The sequence below is a fragment of the Megalopta genalis genome, chromosome 10 (assembly GCF_051020955.1).
Source record: "Megalopta genalis isolate 19385.01 chromosome 10, iyMegGena1_principal, whole genome shotgun sequence".
NCBI lineage: Eukaryota > Metazoa > Arthropoda > Insecta > Hymenoptera > Halictidae > Megalopta > Megalopta genalis.
This window is the reverse complement of record NC_135022.1, coordinates 16,245,799-16,264,214: the sequence shown is the minus strand read 5'-3', so window position 1 is coordinate 16,264,214 and position 18,416 is coordinate 16,245,799. Positions and strand designations below refer to the sequence as shown.

Genomic DNA, 18,416 nt, shown 5'->3' with positions numbered 1-18,416 from the left:
ATGATAGCCGCGCGTGCGCCCCGCCGCGGACTCGAGCCGAGAACCCGTGCATTTTCATTTCAATCGGGTTCTCGGCCGCGGGAGCGCCCGCGCGCAAGGATTAGTCTTTGGTATGCAAATCGCGAGAACGGCTGCTAAGAAGGAAACGGCGAACGTGGGACACCGACGGATTTATGAACAGCTTAGCGTAGGCCATGCCCGACGCCGCTGCAGGCATGTGTCCGTCCCTGTTCAATTTTTCACGAGCAGGTTCTGCGGATCGAACAGGATTCGCATCGATCAAATATCGAACTGCAACGTCCGCTCAAAGGTTCATAAATTTGCGCAATCCTCGAACTACTTTTCCAATTTTTTGCGTGTTCTTTGAGTAATACTTTGGTCGACAGAGTTATTTGTTTAGATTCGGAAATCCATTGTCACGACAATGCGTTATATCGTCCTAATTGTGAGATCAGCGAAACATGAGAAGGTTGAAAATGTCATCGATGTCATTTAACTTAATTTTTCAATTTTTATTTGATCGAATAAAATACTTGAATCGTATGAAAATCGTTAGGTCGTTGGTGAGGCAGTCGAAGTGTTAATGAGTCCCCTAAAATTTGGAACAACGTACGCGATGTAGAGACAACTTTCGTTTACCATCTGTCTTTAGTTTCGTTTCGATATCTCAAGTTTTAACCGAGAAACAGACTTGTAAATCAAGAGGTGTTCATCTGTTGCGGTGAAAATTTGGAAATCAAATCCAGATAACCGTTCATCTTTTTTACTAGTAAAATCATCTAACTGTATCTTATTTAGAATCGCATGGATTGCTTTTAACACTAGATTTACAGAATTCGACAAAATCACTAATTTTGTAATTTACGATTATTCATATCGTAAAGACACATTTATGAGTTATTTATTCAATTTATATATTACTTGCGGCAAATGTTACAATAGCATGTTAAAAATCAGAATAAATGTTTTATTGTTACTTTTATAAACCAATATAAAACAGCTGTTTCTTGTACTCCGTAAATCCAGTGTTAATAAATCCTTTTGTATTAAGATTTTGCCGACGATACCAAGCCAAATACAGTAAATTCTCCCTAATCTTTCTTCAGCTGGTAAACAAAACTGGACATTTTGGAAAAAGGAGATACAATTATTCGAGCCTTGCACCACGTTTGTATAATAATTTACAATCGCCAACTATAAAAATGATCCGCGAGGTTCGAGTAATCGTATCTCCTCTTCCCAAATTGTCCCTTTTTGTTTACAAGCTGAAGGAAAATTGAGGAGAATTTACCGTATCGTTAAGCTCACATTTAAAAATAGCGATCTTTTACACTTTGAAAAAACGAAGTTCCCAACATTCCTGAACGATAGGTATCGAGAACAGCGCTGAAACCGACATCCGTCCACGCTTTTCGGTGCGCAGCCTGATTCTTAACGCTCCTAAACGACCGCCTAAATTTCCGTGCGCATTGTTCCGCGGCCATAATTCCTCACTGTCGTTCGCCAGTGTTCAAGCTGTAATGCATTACGAACCGGGTTACTATCTTGTCGGTTCTGCGTCGTAAACATCGATTAATCATCTCTAGATGCGCATCCGGCCGTAGAAACAACCTAATGTTGCTCCGGCGAATTTTCTCGTCGTTTGGCCGGGAAGCGCGGGCTAATTACACATCCGCGGAAACCGGCGGACCGATTCCATGAAAGGTGCGAGACGGATGGGGAGGACGAGGGTGGTCCTCGGGGGTGTGTTTCGTGTCCAGGCGCGGTGTTTGATCCGTCGCGCGACGAGTCCGGCACACACGAGGGCCGGACAAGCTCGCGCCTGTATTAAAAATCGTATAATGAGTTTGAAAGCGACTCGGACGAGTGGTCGGACGGCTGTCCGGCGGAGTAATAGCGGAACGCGATGAGGCGCGTAGCCGCTCGCGCGATGAGCTCGCGTACACCATTATTACAGTCGGATTAGTATACTCGACCATTTCGGTCGGGCCGGTATTACCGAGCACAGTTCCAACTTCGAAAGGCTCTCGAGCAGCTCGTACACCGGCCTTTATCCTCTCTCTCTCCCTCTCTCTTCCTCTTTTTCTTCCGGTTCTCTCTTCTCTCGGTTCGCCATTGCCGCCCCTATCCACCGCTCGCGTTTCTTCTCGTTAAGTTCCTAACGAGCTGAAGACATTTTCGCGGCGGGAGCTGTTCTTTTTTCCTCCATCCTCGTCCTATCGGAGAAACGAGAGAGAGCGAGAGAGAGAGAGAGAGAGAGAGAGAGAGAGAGAGAGCCGGCGCCGAGGGGCAGGAGGAGGGGAGGTAGAGATAGCGGTCGTCTCGAGCGGAAACGTATCGAAATTTTCATTTTTCCCGGGGTATCTACTTCCTATTTAGCTCCTCGAGCAGCGCAGCCACATCTCCCGCTTCCCCGGCAATTATTTCGCGCGATCGACCCGGAATATTAGCAGCATTCTCTAATCGCGTGGCTGCGGAGTATCGAGCGCGCCGGGAAATACGCCGATGAAAAGGGCACACGGACGTGTGTGCGCGCAACACTGGAAATTGAAGCCGACGCGCCGCGCGGATCCCAACTTAATTGAAGACCCGCATTGTTGTTCCCGTCGTTTTTTGATGGCGAAACTTTGATCTCGTTCCAGGCCGGAGCTTCTTTTCGGAGAAAGGCGGCCGGCAATCTCGCGGAATACGAAAGTTTGCCTCGCGCGAGCGCGAAACAGAGGTTAACAGCGCCGGGGGTCCGGGAGAAGGCTGGGTGGGCTTGGGAGGCGAGAGGAAAGTTTCGATGAGGGCGAGAATCGGGTTCGAATCGCGGCCATATCGATTCATTCGGGGTCGACGCGTCGTCCCGCCGATTCGACGGGGATCTTTTCGCCGGAACTTCCGTCGGAAGATAACGCCGTCGAAAAATCTACTTTCCGATTCCAATATCGCTCGATACGGAGAAATCTGCTCGCGCGATGTCGCGGCACGCGCCACGAGTTTCCCGACGGTCCCGGATCCCCTGGATCGACGCTGTGTGTCTATTTGTGATCGGTCGATGGCTGCCGGCGAATCCTTCTTGCTCCCGGCAAATCCGTGTACATTTCTAGAGCCTCGGCACACGCTTCTGCTCGTCTTGGGGCTCGTCGTCGTCCTTACCGCACGCACACGCCGATCCCTTCGTGCTCATACGCCTTCCACGAGTGGATCTCGACAGCGGGGAAGTGCTTCCGCGATACGAGGACGCGGGCAAAAATTTGGCCGGCGATACTCGACCCAGATACTGCCGCGCGTCCTCGAATATTGCAAATTCCTATGCCAAATTTAGCGATCTCGTGAGTCCCGATTCGCTCACCTACGATAATATCAACCAGTGGTCGAAAACGGTTACGACAACGGTTTCGGTTTTTTATATCGACTCCGTAAGTGTTATTTTTCGGTTCGTGGTTTTGGTCATGCATTTCGGATATACAATAAATTCTCAATTTTCCTTCAGCTTGTAAACAAGAATGGACTATTTGGGAAGAGGAGATGCGATTATTCGAGTCTCGCGGCTCATTTTTATAGTTGCCGATTGTCGAGGATTATAAGAACGAGGCGCGAGGCTCGAATAATCGTATCTCCTCTTCTCACAATGTCTATTTTTGTTTATAAGCTGAAGACAAATTTGGGAGAATTTACTGTACTGTGCTGTGTAATAAGAAACGGTAATAAGAAACGGTTGGGAAACGGTAGTTTGTAATTAGAAAACACGGATCACAGTGTAACAATGACTAAATCACACCCGGACACGTTCGAAATGACATTATTTGAAGTAGTATTTGAAATAGTATGTTTCTGTTCTTTATTTTATAATTGTGAAATTCTTCTGGGAAATTGTGTAGCGATCGTATTATCAGCTCTGAGTCTGGTTAATAACGACATTCTCATCGACATTTCTGCAGAATGAAATAATCGATACGACTATGTTCTAACAGCTGACAGATTTTTTTCGGTTCTTCTCAACTAGTTTGGAATGAGAAGATTGAATTTATTCTGACCTTTTGGCAATTTTGATATAGCAATTGCATGAATTGAGAACTTCACTAAATTGTTTTCTATAAGAGGGTCTAATTTGCATATGCTTCAAATAAAAGATTAGAAACCGATCATTTTGATCGGTACGGTAGATTTAGTTACAGGTTCGCCGACGAAGTTGAATCTCACGCTAGATTTACGAAGCACTGACTTCATATAAATATGTCAAGCAAAGCACATATTCGTGCAGCTTTCTCGCAATTTTTATTACAATCGATGTCCAAAGAAACAATTTCATCGGATGAATTCCCCACAAATGTGTCTTCATAATTTCAATAATCGTAAATCAAAGAATTTGGAACGCGCCAAATTGACGCTTCCGAGCATTAACCCGTTCAAATGAATTTAGATGCTTGATTCAACGACCGACAGACTATATTCAAAACTTAACCAACGTGCTACAGATTCGCGTTTTATCGTGACGTTTTTGAGTTTATTTCGTTTTCGCTGTTTATCGTGTTCTGTCGTCTGCGCTGTCAGTTCGGCTTTCGCCCCGATTGATTGCGAACGAAATTCGGGCGATGCTCGTCGAATGTTCTAATTGGATCGTAGGCGTCATCGAGATTCTCTTAGTTTTAGGAGCGGTAAACTGTCAGTGGAGAATGCCTTGCCGTCTATCGACGACTGGTGAACGTAAAATGACGCATTTTACGAGGATCTGTTTGAAAAGCAGACTCAATTTACACGAAATACATATTTGCGATGACCATCGCCTTTTGCGAGTCATTCCTTTCGGTGTCGATAACGATTGCACGCGCGAGTAGAGCAGTCGTGCCGGCGCGATTAGCAATTAAGTGGCGTAACCAGCAAGTCACCTGTGCACAGAAGATCCTGGGCCGTCGCTTAGGTCGAAAACCGGGCGGGGTTGGACGCTGTAGGAGGTCGTCGACGCGAATTTCCGGGGTAACGAGATTGTCTCATTAGCGTGGACGCAGCCGGCCGGCAAAGCGTTCGCTACGATAAACAGTTTTAACGTCGGCCGCTTTTGACGCGTGCGCTACATTGTTTGGACACCGTTATCTCTGTCGATGTAACATCAATCGGTGTCTCGCGGGTGCGTTTAGATAGCGGCGGCCGTACCAGTTGTTTCGCGTCGCTCCCGATTTTCCCCGTTGATACGTCAGTTTTCGACGTGTTTACGGTTTTACGCGGCGCTTTTTTCCGTTTTTGTTGCTCCCGTTCCCCCGTTTTTCCGGTTTTTCTCCTTTTGACATCGATGCCAGATTTTCGAAAGCCCCGCGATCCCTTCCCCCCTTCCCCCCCCCCCACGAATGTTGCTTGACTCGGTCGCGTGGGCGTGTTCCCCGTTGTTCCAGCGGATTTCGCGCGGCGGTGTCTATCATTTCGCGTTCGAACCGGTTCGAACGGATCGCTGCCGAGCGATTCGAGTTCGCCGCTCATTTGCGGAGCCGCACGGCGCGCCAATCGGATTAAAAATATATTACACGGTTATTCGTCGCGACTGGATCGCCGCGCGAGCACTAATTAAGGCACACGCGGCCGGACTCCGTTCCGCTCTGCCTGAAAGCCGACGACAAGCTCGCGCGAGCCCGCTCATGCCCGTGCCCGCGCTCGTGTTTCGGCTACGATACACGAGTCGTTCGTTTTTTCGAGCGTGCCGGGAAAATTGCGGCGAAAACTCGGGCGGCCTCGAGCGGAAGCCGTCCAAATGATGAAACTTTTAATCTGCTCTGCTCGCCCCCGCCGCCGAACCGACTCGTCCGCCGACAAAAATTCGGCTGACCGAATTATGTGACCGGTTCCCGTTCGATGTGCAATTACACCCGGAACTGTTATGCCGGCCAATTTTCCTCGATCCAACCGGAAGAGGCCACCTTGTGCTCGGCACGCTCACCGAATTCTTTCAGTTTTATTCGCAGCTTTGTTTTCCTAGCGGTAACGATCCACGATTTAGAGATCGTCGTGGGACTTTTATAGCGGCCATAAAAATATTCGATACCTGGCAAAGGCCCCCGTGTCTGTTTTCCTCGATACTACCTCGGAAACTACTCTAAACAAGAGACTGTTTAAATGTGAAAACCTATTGGAAATGCGTCTGAAATGAAACGTGAGGAGCTCATAAAAATATTCGTACACCGTTTAAGACGCAATAACTTTTTTAAAACTGGACTAATTGATCTGAATTTTTTTTTTAGATGACAGAGAGACTAGTCTACCAGACGATGACCAAAATTCTTTTTTCAAATTTTGCTACTACTGAGAATGACAAAAAGAATAAATTTTTAACTTTTTTATCCGAGTTTATTACGGAAATTTAAAAAATGCTAAATAATAAATCGGCTAAAAAATCGACGTTGCCATCTAGTGTGCGTGAAACTGGCCTGATGCGATTCATTGGATTGCGTAGGCCATATTTAGATTTACCGTTGTATATACAGGGTGTCCCAAAATTATGGTATTTCCGAGAAATTAGGGGTTCCTAAGGTGATTTGAAGTAACTTTTTCCTTAGCGAAAATGCAATTCGCGGCTTCGTTTACAAGTTATTAATGAAAAACAATGACCAATGAGGGGCGAGTTCGCCTGGCGCTAGGTGGCCGAGCCAATGAGCGGAACTGGGCTTCGTGCGCTCGCTGGCTGGGCCGCCTCGCGCCAGCCGAGCTCGCCTCTCATTGGTCAGTGTTTTTCGTTGATAACTCGTTAACGATGCCTCGGAGAAAATTTTTGTAAAGGAAAAAGTTGCTTCGAATAACCTCAGGAATCTCTCACTTTCCGGAAGTACCATAATTATGGGACACCTTGTATATAGAAGCACGATCTAGATCTAAGCGTGGCTGTCGGGTCGTAGAAATTGATCCGACCAATCAGAGATGAACAATCGATATGATCGTTAATCGAATCGAAGATAAAACTTTGATCAGGCCCCACAATTCGAGTCTTCGGATAATGCAGCGACATATTCAACATGTACTGTCCTGTGTTTATTTGAGAGATGGTTCCGAAAACATTGATTTGTTTTTGCTCTCGAACAATAAGTTCATTACGGTGGTTACGTATTGATGACGCGATAGAACCGATTCCGAAATATCGAAAATATTGGCACGTTCAACTTCAAGGGTTGTTTTTGCCCATCGATTGCAAATACAGTGAATTTCGTGTTGTATATCGTTCCAGAAACAGGCTCGTGCGTAAATTTTATCAAATGAAATAATTGTTGTATGTAAATGGCGAGATAGAGTTACCGGCCTAATGAAAAACCCAACGGTATTAAAACCTCAACGCCACTCGTCCGATCGTGGCGAGTTATATTTTCGCATTCAGAGAGACGAACGGCTGGATTACGAGCAGACAGGTCATATAATGAGACGACGCGACGTCCTCGGCCGACGGTAATTCGCATCGACAGTGTTCGAAAATAGGCGCGAGAACCGGAGTCGCTGCGTAATTAGCTCGGATATAATTGCCCTAATATATCTGTTCGCGAGGGCCTGCGACCTAACTGGTCGCGCAAGTGTACGGTTCAACTCCGCCCGATCCAATTTGTCTTCTCGAATATCGTGTTTCAATCGCGTGATTCGCATCCCAGACGCCGCCGCTATCAAATATTCGCTCTTATCTCCTAATTTATGCGAACCATGGTGTTCTCGAAAAATCTTCGCCAACATTTTCCATCGTTCTCTCTCTGTACACTACGAAATCTTCTTCAAACTATCAACGTCCAGTCACATTCCCGAGCAAGATTCAAATCCCGTCGAACAATCTCGAACGCGTTAAACTTAAGAAAATTCGCATAGAATTTTGCATAGAATGCAGGCGAAAATTTGGTTGAAGGCCGAAACATTTTTCCGCGTCTCACGAATTCGCTAAGACAAAAATGCACAAGCTCCGGTGTTTCCGGATTGAATACTGGGAGCGAACTCTCGGAGCTATCGACTCTCCGGGAGCATTGCTCGGTTGTCGGGACGTGTTCCGTGGAAACCAAAACACGCCCCGGCATCGCTCGCTCTCTTTTGTCCCTTCGGCGATGACTTTTGCTTCCTTTGTATTCCGTCGGCGTTCGGCTAATACGAGCCACGGGTCGCGTAAGTGGATTTGTCCTGACGTCCCGCGCGCAACACTGTCCCTTGATGGGGGAGCAGGGGCCGGCCGTTGTAAAATGATTCGGGCTACGTGACCGCGTCGGTGTCCTTTGAGAAGCCGGTGAAAAAAGTCTCGCAGGCTTCCAAAGAGGTCAGATAAAAATGCGGGCGAGAGCAGCGCGGAATCTTCGCGCTGGTCCACGTCCGGAGGAATGAAATTGTAAAGTTTCAAAGGACCCTCCGAGCTTTAAGCACCGTCGACGGTTCTCCACGTGTGCTCTACCGTGCGAGTTTCCCTCCCTTTTGCTCGCAGCTTTTCTTCAGCCCCGCGATCCCCGCCACCCCTCTTCGGCCACCTGCTCGCGAGCAGTCGGTACGTTCCTTTCCTTTGTTGGGCTAGATTCCTTCCTGTTGCTCGACGGGAAAAAAGGGTAAATTGAATAGATCTCGCGAACACGAGTGTCGATGGCCTGGCTGGACGGAAACCCGCCGAAAATCGGCGACGCTGTTTAGAGTGGGGATCCTCGATTTCACCTGCGAAAGGCGCCTCGCCTAATTAATACGCGCCGGTTTAGTTGTTCCGCGCGCGTCGGGCGCGTCGGACATCGTGAGATTTCGATCATTTTAGGTGTTCCCGATTTGTATTAAAAACTTTTCATTGTTCAATTGTATTGAATCGGTCCACGAGTTCGCGCGTGACAATTGCATAAGAGTTATGTTTGTTTATTCGTCCCGTGTGAACAATACAGTGAATAAGTTTCCGAAAACTATCGAGTGTCACGTTAACACGGTATGTGCGTTATCGTATACTTGAAAGAATCTCTCTGCGAAATCCTGAGAATCTTCGTTATATACATTTGTGAAGATCTCATTGTCAGTTTTGCAAATGTTAAATGTTCTTTGAAGAGCGAATTTTTGAGAAATTCGCGAATGTTCACCCGTTAGAGGTGAGTGAAGCTCGATCTATGACCCGCAGATAGTGCGTTAATAAGAATGAACATCCCCGACATGTTTCATTGTACGATGAAATTGTAAATGTTCATTCTTGTTAGCTTGACAGTCCATAGTTTTCACGGAACGAATAAGTGAAGAATCGCAGGGCACAGGAGGAAAACCAAAACTATCGAATGACGTGTGAGTTATAACATCGAATTACAGTAAATTCTCCCTAATTGACAATCGGTAACTATAAAAATAGTCGTATTTCCTGTTCCCAAATTGTCCGTTTTTGTGCACAATCTCGGCGTGAAATAGGGAGAATTTACCGTATATCGAAATTAAAATCGCACGAACTTCCGGACCGACCTGTTATTTCAACCGTGTGCGTGTAAACATGATATTGTTTTCCTGCATCGAATGTCCCAGCGCTCTCGCGTGTCTCCAAGTTCGATATCTTGTTTTTACAGTTCTTCCGGCCACTTTCCTGGAACGTTTTCAACGCGGCGATGAAAAGTTGTGCGGATCTTTCAAGTCGGCGCGGAGACAGTGGAGGAATCGATGGTTCTGGCGACGGGACAGGTGAGAACGTCTTTGAACTTCTCCAAAGCGATTGGATCAGTTTAAGAAAATATGTCAGATAGTTTATTTTCTCAAATATGCGATGCACGTGGAGTTTGTTCGTTGTCGCACTTTGCATGTTCGACAATTAATATTTATTCAATTTCGTTCTTGCCGAAATATTCCGTGCGTTCCTTTGATGGCCTTTGCGACCACGTTCCTGGCGAAACATTCATAAAAGTCGGAGTCTTAATCCTTTGTATCGCGTTCTTCTCTAACTGCGCGTTGTGCCTTTATGTATTACAAGTGTTCTATTTGTACATTCTCTGACCATTCTATCTCACGTTCGTTTGTAATACCCATGGCGTACAAATCAACATTCTTTGCATCGTATTTTACTCTAGCTCTTGCTCGTTTCATACTTTCCCGTTCGCAAATTTCTTTTCTCCGATATGTTTCCCTTTCCGATAGCGACGTTTTTTTCAAATCGTATTTCGCTCTATACGCGTTCCTTTGATGCTTTTATGTTTCCTCCTCTAATAACGACGTTCTCTGAATCGTATTTCGCTTTAAAATCGATACCCTTTTAAGCTAAATAATGTTTCTATTCCTCATGTACAGCGACGGTATAAACTATTCATACACCTTGTAAAACGCAACAACATTTTGAAAACCGAATGAAACGACTTCAAATTTTTTGGAGATTTTAGAGCGACTAGTATACTGTACGACTACTAAAATACTTTACATGAATTTTGCTATTACTTGGAATCAAAAGAAAAGACGAGAAAGCTCTTGGAATTTTCAGCACGTTCAACAATTACCGAGAGAAGTACCGAATGTATTTTAAAAAACTAGAGTTTTCTATTTCTTTCTTTATCAATTCAAGTAGCAGCAAGATTAAAAGAAAGAATTTTAGTAATTGTACAGCGAACTAGTCTCTCTAACATTTAACAAAAAAAAAATCACAAGTCATTTTGGACCGGTTTTAAAAATGTTATACCGTTTTAAAAGGTATATGAATACTTTAGTCCGTCACGATAACTACCCTTCACCTCCTCTCCGGCGCGATAAATTACTGATGACAATGGCAATTTACTTCGCAGAGTGCTGCTATGTGTAAAACTGATTGCGCGGCCGGTTTCGGTGAAAATGCGGCAGGTTAGGCGAAATAAACCGGGGCCCGCGGGATCGTCAGCGTGCTTTAAGCGGCACCGTCGGTGCATCTCGAGCGTGGCGCAGTACGTTCGTCACCTTCGTTAAAGTTTCAGAGAGCGCGGGGGCGTATCGCGAACTCGCGGGTCGAACTTGCGGATAAAACCATCGCTCGCTAGGAGGCCGGCGAGGGGCAGGGGAGGTGCGCGAGCCTTTTCAAGGCTCGGCACTCGCCCCTTTTCCACGGTGGAACGAGTGCCCTCGCAAAGAGGATTTTCTCTACAAAGAGTAACGGCTAAGAGTTTCGACGGAAGAACTTTCCATCAACGGAAACGCATCGTTTTCCTTTGAATTTCCTAGCCGGCACTTAACTCTCGCGTTTCTTGTCGCTCGGCCCCCGCCGATCGTTCCGCTAATCGTCAGTATTTCGCTCGATACTTTCCTTGTTACGAATTCCCGACAACGCGCTCGCTTCCGACGAAAAACATTGTTCGTACCACGCTCCGAGGGTTATTTTCACCCGCTAAATCTGAACGACTGCGACCGCCCGGCATTTTGATCGATATTTTCGCCGCGCTCTGTCTGGCTGACCTGGCCGCGGATTGTTCAAATATTTATGATAAACGCGGAAAAAACGAGCGAACGCAAAACGGAAAAAACATATAAAGAATTCACATATACTGTTTTATTAGTCCCGGCTTAATAAACCTATCAACGCTAGAATTCATTTACGATTATTCAGATTCTAAAGATACATTTATTAGTTATTTATTCAATTTATTTGTAGTGTGCATTATGTTATTATTTATTTTGTAGTGTGTATTTTTATGAGTTATTTATTCAGAACACTCGTTGAAAATCGGGATAAATGTTTTATTGTTACTTTTATAAACTAATGTAAAATAGACGCTTTTAGCGCCACGGAAATCTAGTGTTAAAAATCATGCGGTTCGGCGAAGTCCGACTGTAGTTCTCCAGAGTACAGTAATGTTTCTCTAATTGACGCCCAGATCGAACATAAAAATGGACAATTTAGGAAGAGGAGATACGATTATTCGAGCCTAGCGGTTTATTTTTATAGTTATAAATTGTCCACAATTATAAAAACGAACTGCAAGGCTCGAATAATCGTATCTCCTCTTCCCAAATTGTCCATTTCTGTAAGCAATCCGAGCGTCAGTTAGGGAGATATTACTGTACGTCGCTAATAACCCCGTCAACGGTTCAATAGCGTAATAACACAAAACGAGCCGGTAAAATTGGATCAGCTTTAATTTCAAGAGCGAAATAATGTTATTCCGCTCGTAGTCCCGCAGTCTACCAATAACGCCGCTCTAAATTCGCGGCGAGATGGCTTGCGATACATTAACGTTTCGCCGCGTGTCGCTCACGGGTGAATATTGTCCTCGGACGAAATTTGCTAGGACACTTTGGGGACCCGGTAAGAAGGCGGGCCGCCCCATAAAACCGGCGCCGGTCTGCTCGATATGAGACTCGTGAACGACCGTGCGCAATACTCTCGCGATCGCGCAACGTTCGCGATACCATCGTTCGAATCCGGCTACGATCTCGACGGACGATTCCGTTCCGATTATTTTCCAGACATCCTCCGGCCTCCAGTGTATTCAATCGTTCCGGCGCCGATTCAATAAGGCCGCGGATATTGCTGACCCCCGGCAACCTTCCCGTCGATTCTCCGCGGATTCCGAATTCAGCTCGCGCCCACTATCACGGCCCTATTTTCGTCGGTTTTTTTCGCGAGCCCGCGATTTACGCGGCGGCTGCAGGAGAGCCACGTCGAACGAAGATTAAAGCTCGCCGATTCCTCGGGCAGGTACCGCGGAATTGCTACGAACTTCCCCTCGGCGGAATCGTATTTCTTTCGGCCCGAACGCCGTCGATCCGCCATGAATTTTTATTTAGCCGGCCCGGCAGAGGTATCGATAGGTTCCCGCGGGTCTCGAAGTCCGTGCCCTTTTGTTTCCTTCACTGGCTGTAACGCGATCGAACCGAGACTTTCCTATCGCGTTCCCAATTTAACGGCGTACAAAAGATTTTCGGTTCGATCCTGCTGCCTGCCTGCCTGCCTGCCTGCTTGCCAGGTATCATTACTGCCAGACTGACGCACAATGTTCCACGAGCTAGTTCAAAGAGCCAGCAAACGCGAAAGAATTCATGCTATCCGTGCGAGATCATTTCTTAGGACAATTTCTTAAATACCGAGACCGGAGGAACAGAATTTGATTTCGACTCGAGAGAAAGGAATTGCTGTCATACTTAACAGATTCTGTTTGAAGCCTCCGCGAGTATGGCTCGATATTAGCAGGAGGCGGAAGGTGAACGTTCAAAGAGCGGCTGGCAATAAGAATTGCCGAGGAACAGGATGCGCATTGCCTTTTATAAAGCGTGATGTGACCGGGTACTTCGACAGCGTTGTATTTCATAAATTCATCGTTAGACTATCGATTATGCGAGTAGACTCGCTTGTTGCAGATTTATCTTTAGGTGCAAATGATAATTCGTAAAAAGAAAAATATGTGGTTTCCTTATTTTAACAGGAGATATTTCTGTTCGTTTACTTACAGTGCCGGACAAAGTGATAGGACGTTTGATATTTTTGAATCTTTCGCGCAATACAGTGAACTATATGTACATTGTACACACCCTATATATTGAAAATGCCCTTTAAACTGAGCACAGTATTATACACGAACGAGGCTAGAGGAAAGAATGATAGGACACATCACATTTTTTCCATTATTGTGCTCTCTGTCAGTCGTTTCTCAGCATTGACTAGATGTGAACGTGTTAATCTGTCATTTATCTACAGTATTGGTGCAGTTAATTGTTAAAGCAGTGCTCGTCTCTAAGAACATATCTAATACATAAGGTATGTAAAATGTACGCGTATTTTATTATATTATGCGAAACATTCAAAAATGGTAAACGTCCTATCATTTTGTGCGGCACTGTATGGGGAAATGCTGCGAACCTTTTGTCTGGAACTTTAATACAAATTCACTATTGCCCACGGACGTTTCACATGTATTAGGTTGTTCCAGAAGTTCGTTTAATTTTGGCTAATGTGAACTTAGAATATTTTTTTAGGCAACTAGGCGTTGCAGCTAGATAATTGAAGGCTTGAGAATTAGCAAAACATTACCGAAACGATTATGCTTATTTGCGAATATGTAGTCATATTGGATAACAGCATGGAACGCGCATACTACGAAAGAACGTTATAATAATAATAATGATAATAATAATGTAATAAATAGGGCCTGTTTGAACGATACATTATAACTAGACTACGCATCATTATCGAAAATAAAATAAAAATTGTCTACATTCGTTACAAACGCGAATAGTTATTTTATAATTTCCTCCTTTCCTTTAATCAATTTAATAGAACGCAAACAATTACATTGACAGTTTTCTATTCTCTTAAACTTTCTAATGTTTCTGATGTTTGCCACCCATTTTTGCCACAAATACATAAAATCCGCAGTCTAATTATAACAATAAGAGAGGATTCGATCGAGCACCGTATCCAAGTAATTGCTCTATTATCCAAACATTCACGTTCTCATGATTAGACCGAATAACCGAGATTCTACTGTAATAAGTTCCATCCAGTCAGCATGCTGTGTTCGCAACGCCACGATCTCGTTCGTCTACGGGGTGCAAGCGCAATTCTCGTAGCAATGAAATTCCCATAGAAATCCATGGGTAAGAGACGAGTGCGAAGCCGAAGCCGAATCCTCGAGACCGGCATGCGGGCGCGTCATGATAACGCGACTTTGCCAGATCGTCGACTGCGTCCGAATTAACAGCTCGACGTTGGACCGGCGACGTCCAGCAGGACGTTGGCTGGATGTTGGCCGGATGTTCCTTTCGCTGACAGCCCGCAGGATCTCGCCGCGGCGCACGGTTCTCTCCCCTTTCCTCCCGGCTTTTTCTTCGGGCGCAAACAAAGCTCGCCTCTGCCTGCTCGGGCCAGCTTACCCGGGACAGTTGTTTGTCTTTCATTAGGTTCGTACCGACCCTTTGCGCCAAGATAATGCGCTCGTGTTAATTTATCCTAACAGAGTTACGGGATGAAGGGACACGGCACCGTTCTCCGGGATCGATCCGCGATTCTCGCTCGACGGGAAAACGGATCCGCATGCGGGAACAGTACCCGCTCCAGGTTCGTCGAGTCTTCCGGGAAATTAGCTGCTTCTTAATTCAAAAGGAACTACAAAAGTACTGTGAAAGCTGTTGCTGTTTCTATCGTTTCGAATTTCGTCCAATTTCGTTCCTGTCACAAATTCATAAAGTTCGTTGGCGAGAGTTGAGTTAAATTTTTATTCGGATAAGAGGTACAGACTGACGAAGAACATTTTATTCGATAAAAATGTAGCCGGATAAGATTTTATTCGTATAAGAATTTATTTTTATAGGAATTTATACGAAAAATAGTCGATTTCAACCAAAATGGTAGAATATTAAGTGTTTTTTTTTCATTGTTCATCGATTAATTTTTTGCATATTCCTTTTTACAACTATTTTTTCCACACGTTGCATTGGAAAATTTATTACTTTTGAGTAGATCGATCATTAATACATAACTAAATAACCTGTCTACGCCCGCAGAGAAAGGCATCGGCAATTTTACAAGTACTTGAAGTTTAACGGATCCTAAATGTGTTCGCATAAATATATTCTTATTATTTATATTATTTATTTATATTCTTATTATTTATTTATATTGATAATATATTATATATTATTATTATTCGAATAATTCTACAGTCTCTATGTGAATAATTTATTCGAATAAAGAATTATTTGTGCAAATAGATAGAATAATTTATGACGAATAACGAATTATTCAAATAAAATATTCGACTAAAACGAATTCATTCGTATAATTATCTTAGATAAATATCTAGTGCCTATAGTGGCCATCTGTGACGGAACTAATTCTCTTGAATTAAATTGAAACGAGAAAATTCAGAGATACGGAAACGGAGTAGCGAGGATCATTCGCGTGAAACGTAGAATTTCATTGTCTAGAAAATTCTTTGCAGAACGAAAGGAATCTGCATGAATATCCAGTCTAATAATGGAACGCACGAAACAGCAATCATATAAACAGCATCGCTTATAAACGTCAAAGTTTCTAGTTAAATTGTCATCCGAGCGGTAGCGGTGCGTATTATTGCAATATCGCTGCATCAAATTGTGTAAAATTATTAAAATACGACGCTGCAACAATTTAGCGTAGCTGCCACGTCCGCAGTACGCGTAACATGGTCTGTTACCGAAATGGCTCCTCCAATTTTGATGAAACGTACTTTTCCGTGGCAGGTGTAACTCAAAGCGGCGGGATGGATATACATCATACATGATTCAGATATTACCTCAAATACCTCGAAAAGTCCGTAATTGCACGGGTCTGTTATTAGATCGATCATTAAAAATGTCGGACACGAACGAAATATAACAAAATTACATAGGCGTTCCCGCGACAGATCGTGAACGCTAAATTCGTCTGCTAAAAATCGCGGAGAATCCGACACAGTTCGGTGGCCGTAATCGATGCAAACCGGTCGCTTTCCCGAGCGGTTGCGGCGTTAAGAAGTTGCGCAATTTCGTCGGCGACTACTGTACACATCTGGAACTGAAGCGACGACAGTCGGAAAAGTTGCAGTAGCTAACTAATCCCGTAAAAGCCAGCCGAACCGCGGCGAAAGGGCGGGACGAAGGTTGCGGGGGCGGACAAGGCAGCACGCAGAGCACAGGGGCCTTTCTTTTTCGGTGCGACGACGTCGACGAGCCGGCGACGCAGAAGTAACGCGTTCCAGATTACCGTTCCTTTTGACGGAGACGACGCACACGGTGCGCCGGTTCTCGACACACATGTCCCCCGCGCTTGTCGTTAACAATATATCGCCGGGGCTGCCATGACCCGGAACTACACGCCGCAATCCGGCTCGCGACACGGAAACGAGCATACGTCGAGGCGGAGAAGAGGAGGCCGCGCGCATCCGCGGCCCGATACACCGAAAACCGAGTGGAAAAACTGGGGCGCGTCGGTTGGAAGACCGGGAGGGCCGGTGGGCGGCTCGTTTCCGGAAAAACTGCCAGACGAAACAGGGACGACGGAGTCCGCGCTGTCCTTAAGCGCACAATCGCGTGCCATCCCTCTCCTGTACGCTTCCGCGCCCGAGCCCGAGCCGGAGCCAGCCCGCTCTCTCGCTTATTCATCGGCAAAATGTCGTTTCTCATCGCGCCCGTTACATCGTTGAATGAATTCCGCGAAAGAATTCGTGCGGCACGGCAGCCGGCCCCATTGTTCCCCGCCCCTTTGAAACCCGGTCCGCGGCACGATTTTCCTTCCGTTTCTTATTCTCCCCGCTACCGTTCTCGCTCCTCCCTTTGTCTTTGACCGTGTTTCCTATGGAGCGAAGGCTGCCTGCCTCTCCCACCCCCTTCTCTCTCTCTCTCTCTCTCTCTTTCTCCTTTGCTTTCTTTATTTTCGTCGCCTCTCGCACGCCAGCGATACAGCCGTACGCCGACGTTCGATCGATTCTTGTTTTACTCGAGCCTCGGGCCAATCTTTGAATAACACCGCTCCGAGATATGGCCTAATATTAATTGCCATTGTACGTTGTTGGGACTCGATGCCGTTGCAAGCACCGCTACCTCGTGCTCGGACGAAACAAACGCAAAGTGAGCCCTTCAGACGTTTGCATTTCCCGTATAGTTGCGGTGACCATACGTCCTTTATTTCACGGCACAGTCCACTGTTTCACAGCTCTGAACATTAGATTCGCTTGAAATGAATTCAGTTTACAAGTTATTTTATTTTGTCCTTTGTTCTAGAAAGCATTTCATTTTATTCTTCATCTTATGAAGTCTATCTTTTTTTGCCTTTCATTTTATGAATTCTTTACTTTTGTCCTTCAATTTAGATATTATTTTATCTTGTCCTTCATTTTAGAAATCATTTTATTTTATCCTTCTTCTCTTATAAATTCTTTCTTTTTTGTCCTTTATTTTAGGAATTCTTTCCTTTTGCCCTTTCTGAAATTCTTTTATTGTGAACTTCATTTTTGGAATCGTTTTCTTTTGTCCCTGATTTTAAAGAATATATTATTTTGCTCTTTATTTTACAACTTCTTTTATTTTGTCCTTCATTTTAGAAATTCTTTTATTTTGTCCTATATTTTAGAAATCATTTTAATTGTCCTCGATTTTAGAAAATATATTATTTTTTATCTTGATCTCTGTTCCTCAGTGAAAAATTCGAAAAACGGCGACAAAATGACGAATCACGCCAACACAGATGGCTTAAAATTTGTAATCACTTGACACCCAAATTCGTACCATTTAATCATTCTAAAATTCGTTGATTTTCGTTTATATCTTCCTGGGCCAAAGTTCGTTCTTGCAAAGAGCGTCAAAATTAAATTATTTGAAAACATGAAACAGTTCCAGGCCTGTCGTTTATTTTCCCAAAGAAAACACGATCATTGAGTCTATAGTACAAACGGATTTCGTAAATATCTCTGATTAATACCACTGCTCTGGCGATAGTATAATACCGTTCGGTGTTTATAAATATCGTCATACGTCGAGCCAATCGTTGGCTAATACTACTGCACACCAGCATTAATTGG

General features: G+C 44.8%; 1 protein-coding gene across 2 annotated transcripts in view; it reads right to left on the bottom strand.

Moving 5' to 3' along the window:
• Positions 1-18,416, bottom strand: part of vn (membrane-bound neuregulin protein vein) — a 391,821-nt gene that overhangs the window by 72,422 nt on the left and 300,983 nt on the right. The gene's annotated exons all lie outside the window — the stretch shown is intronic.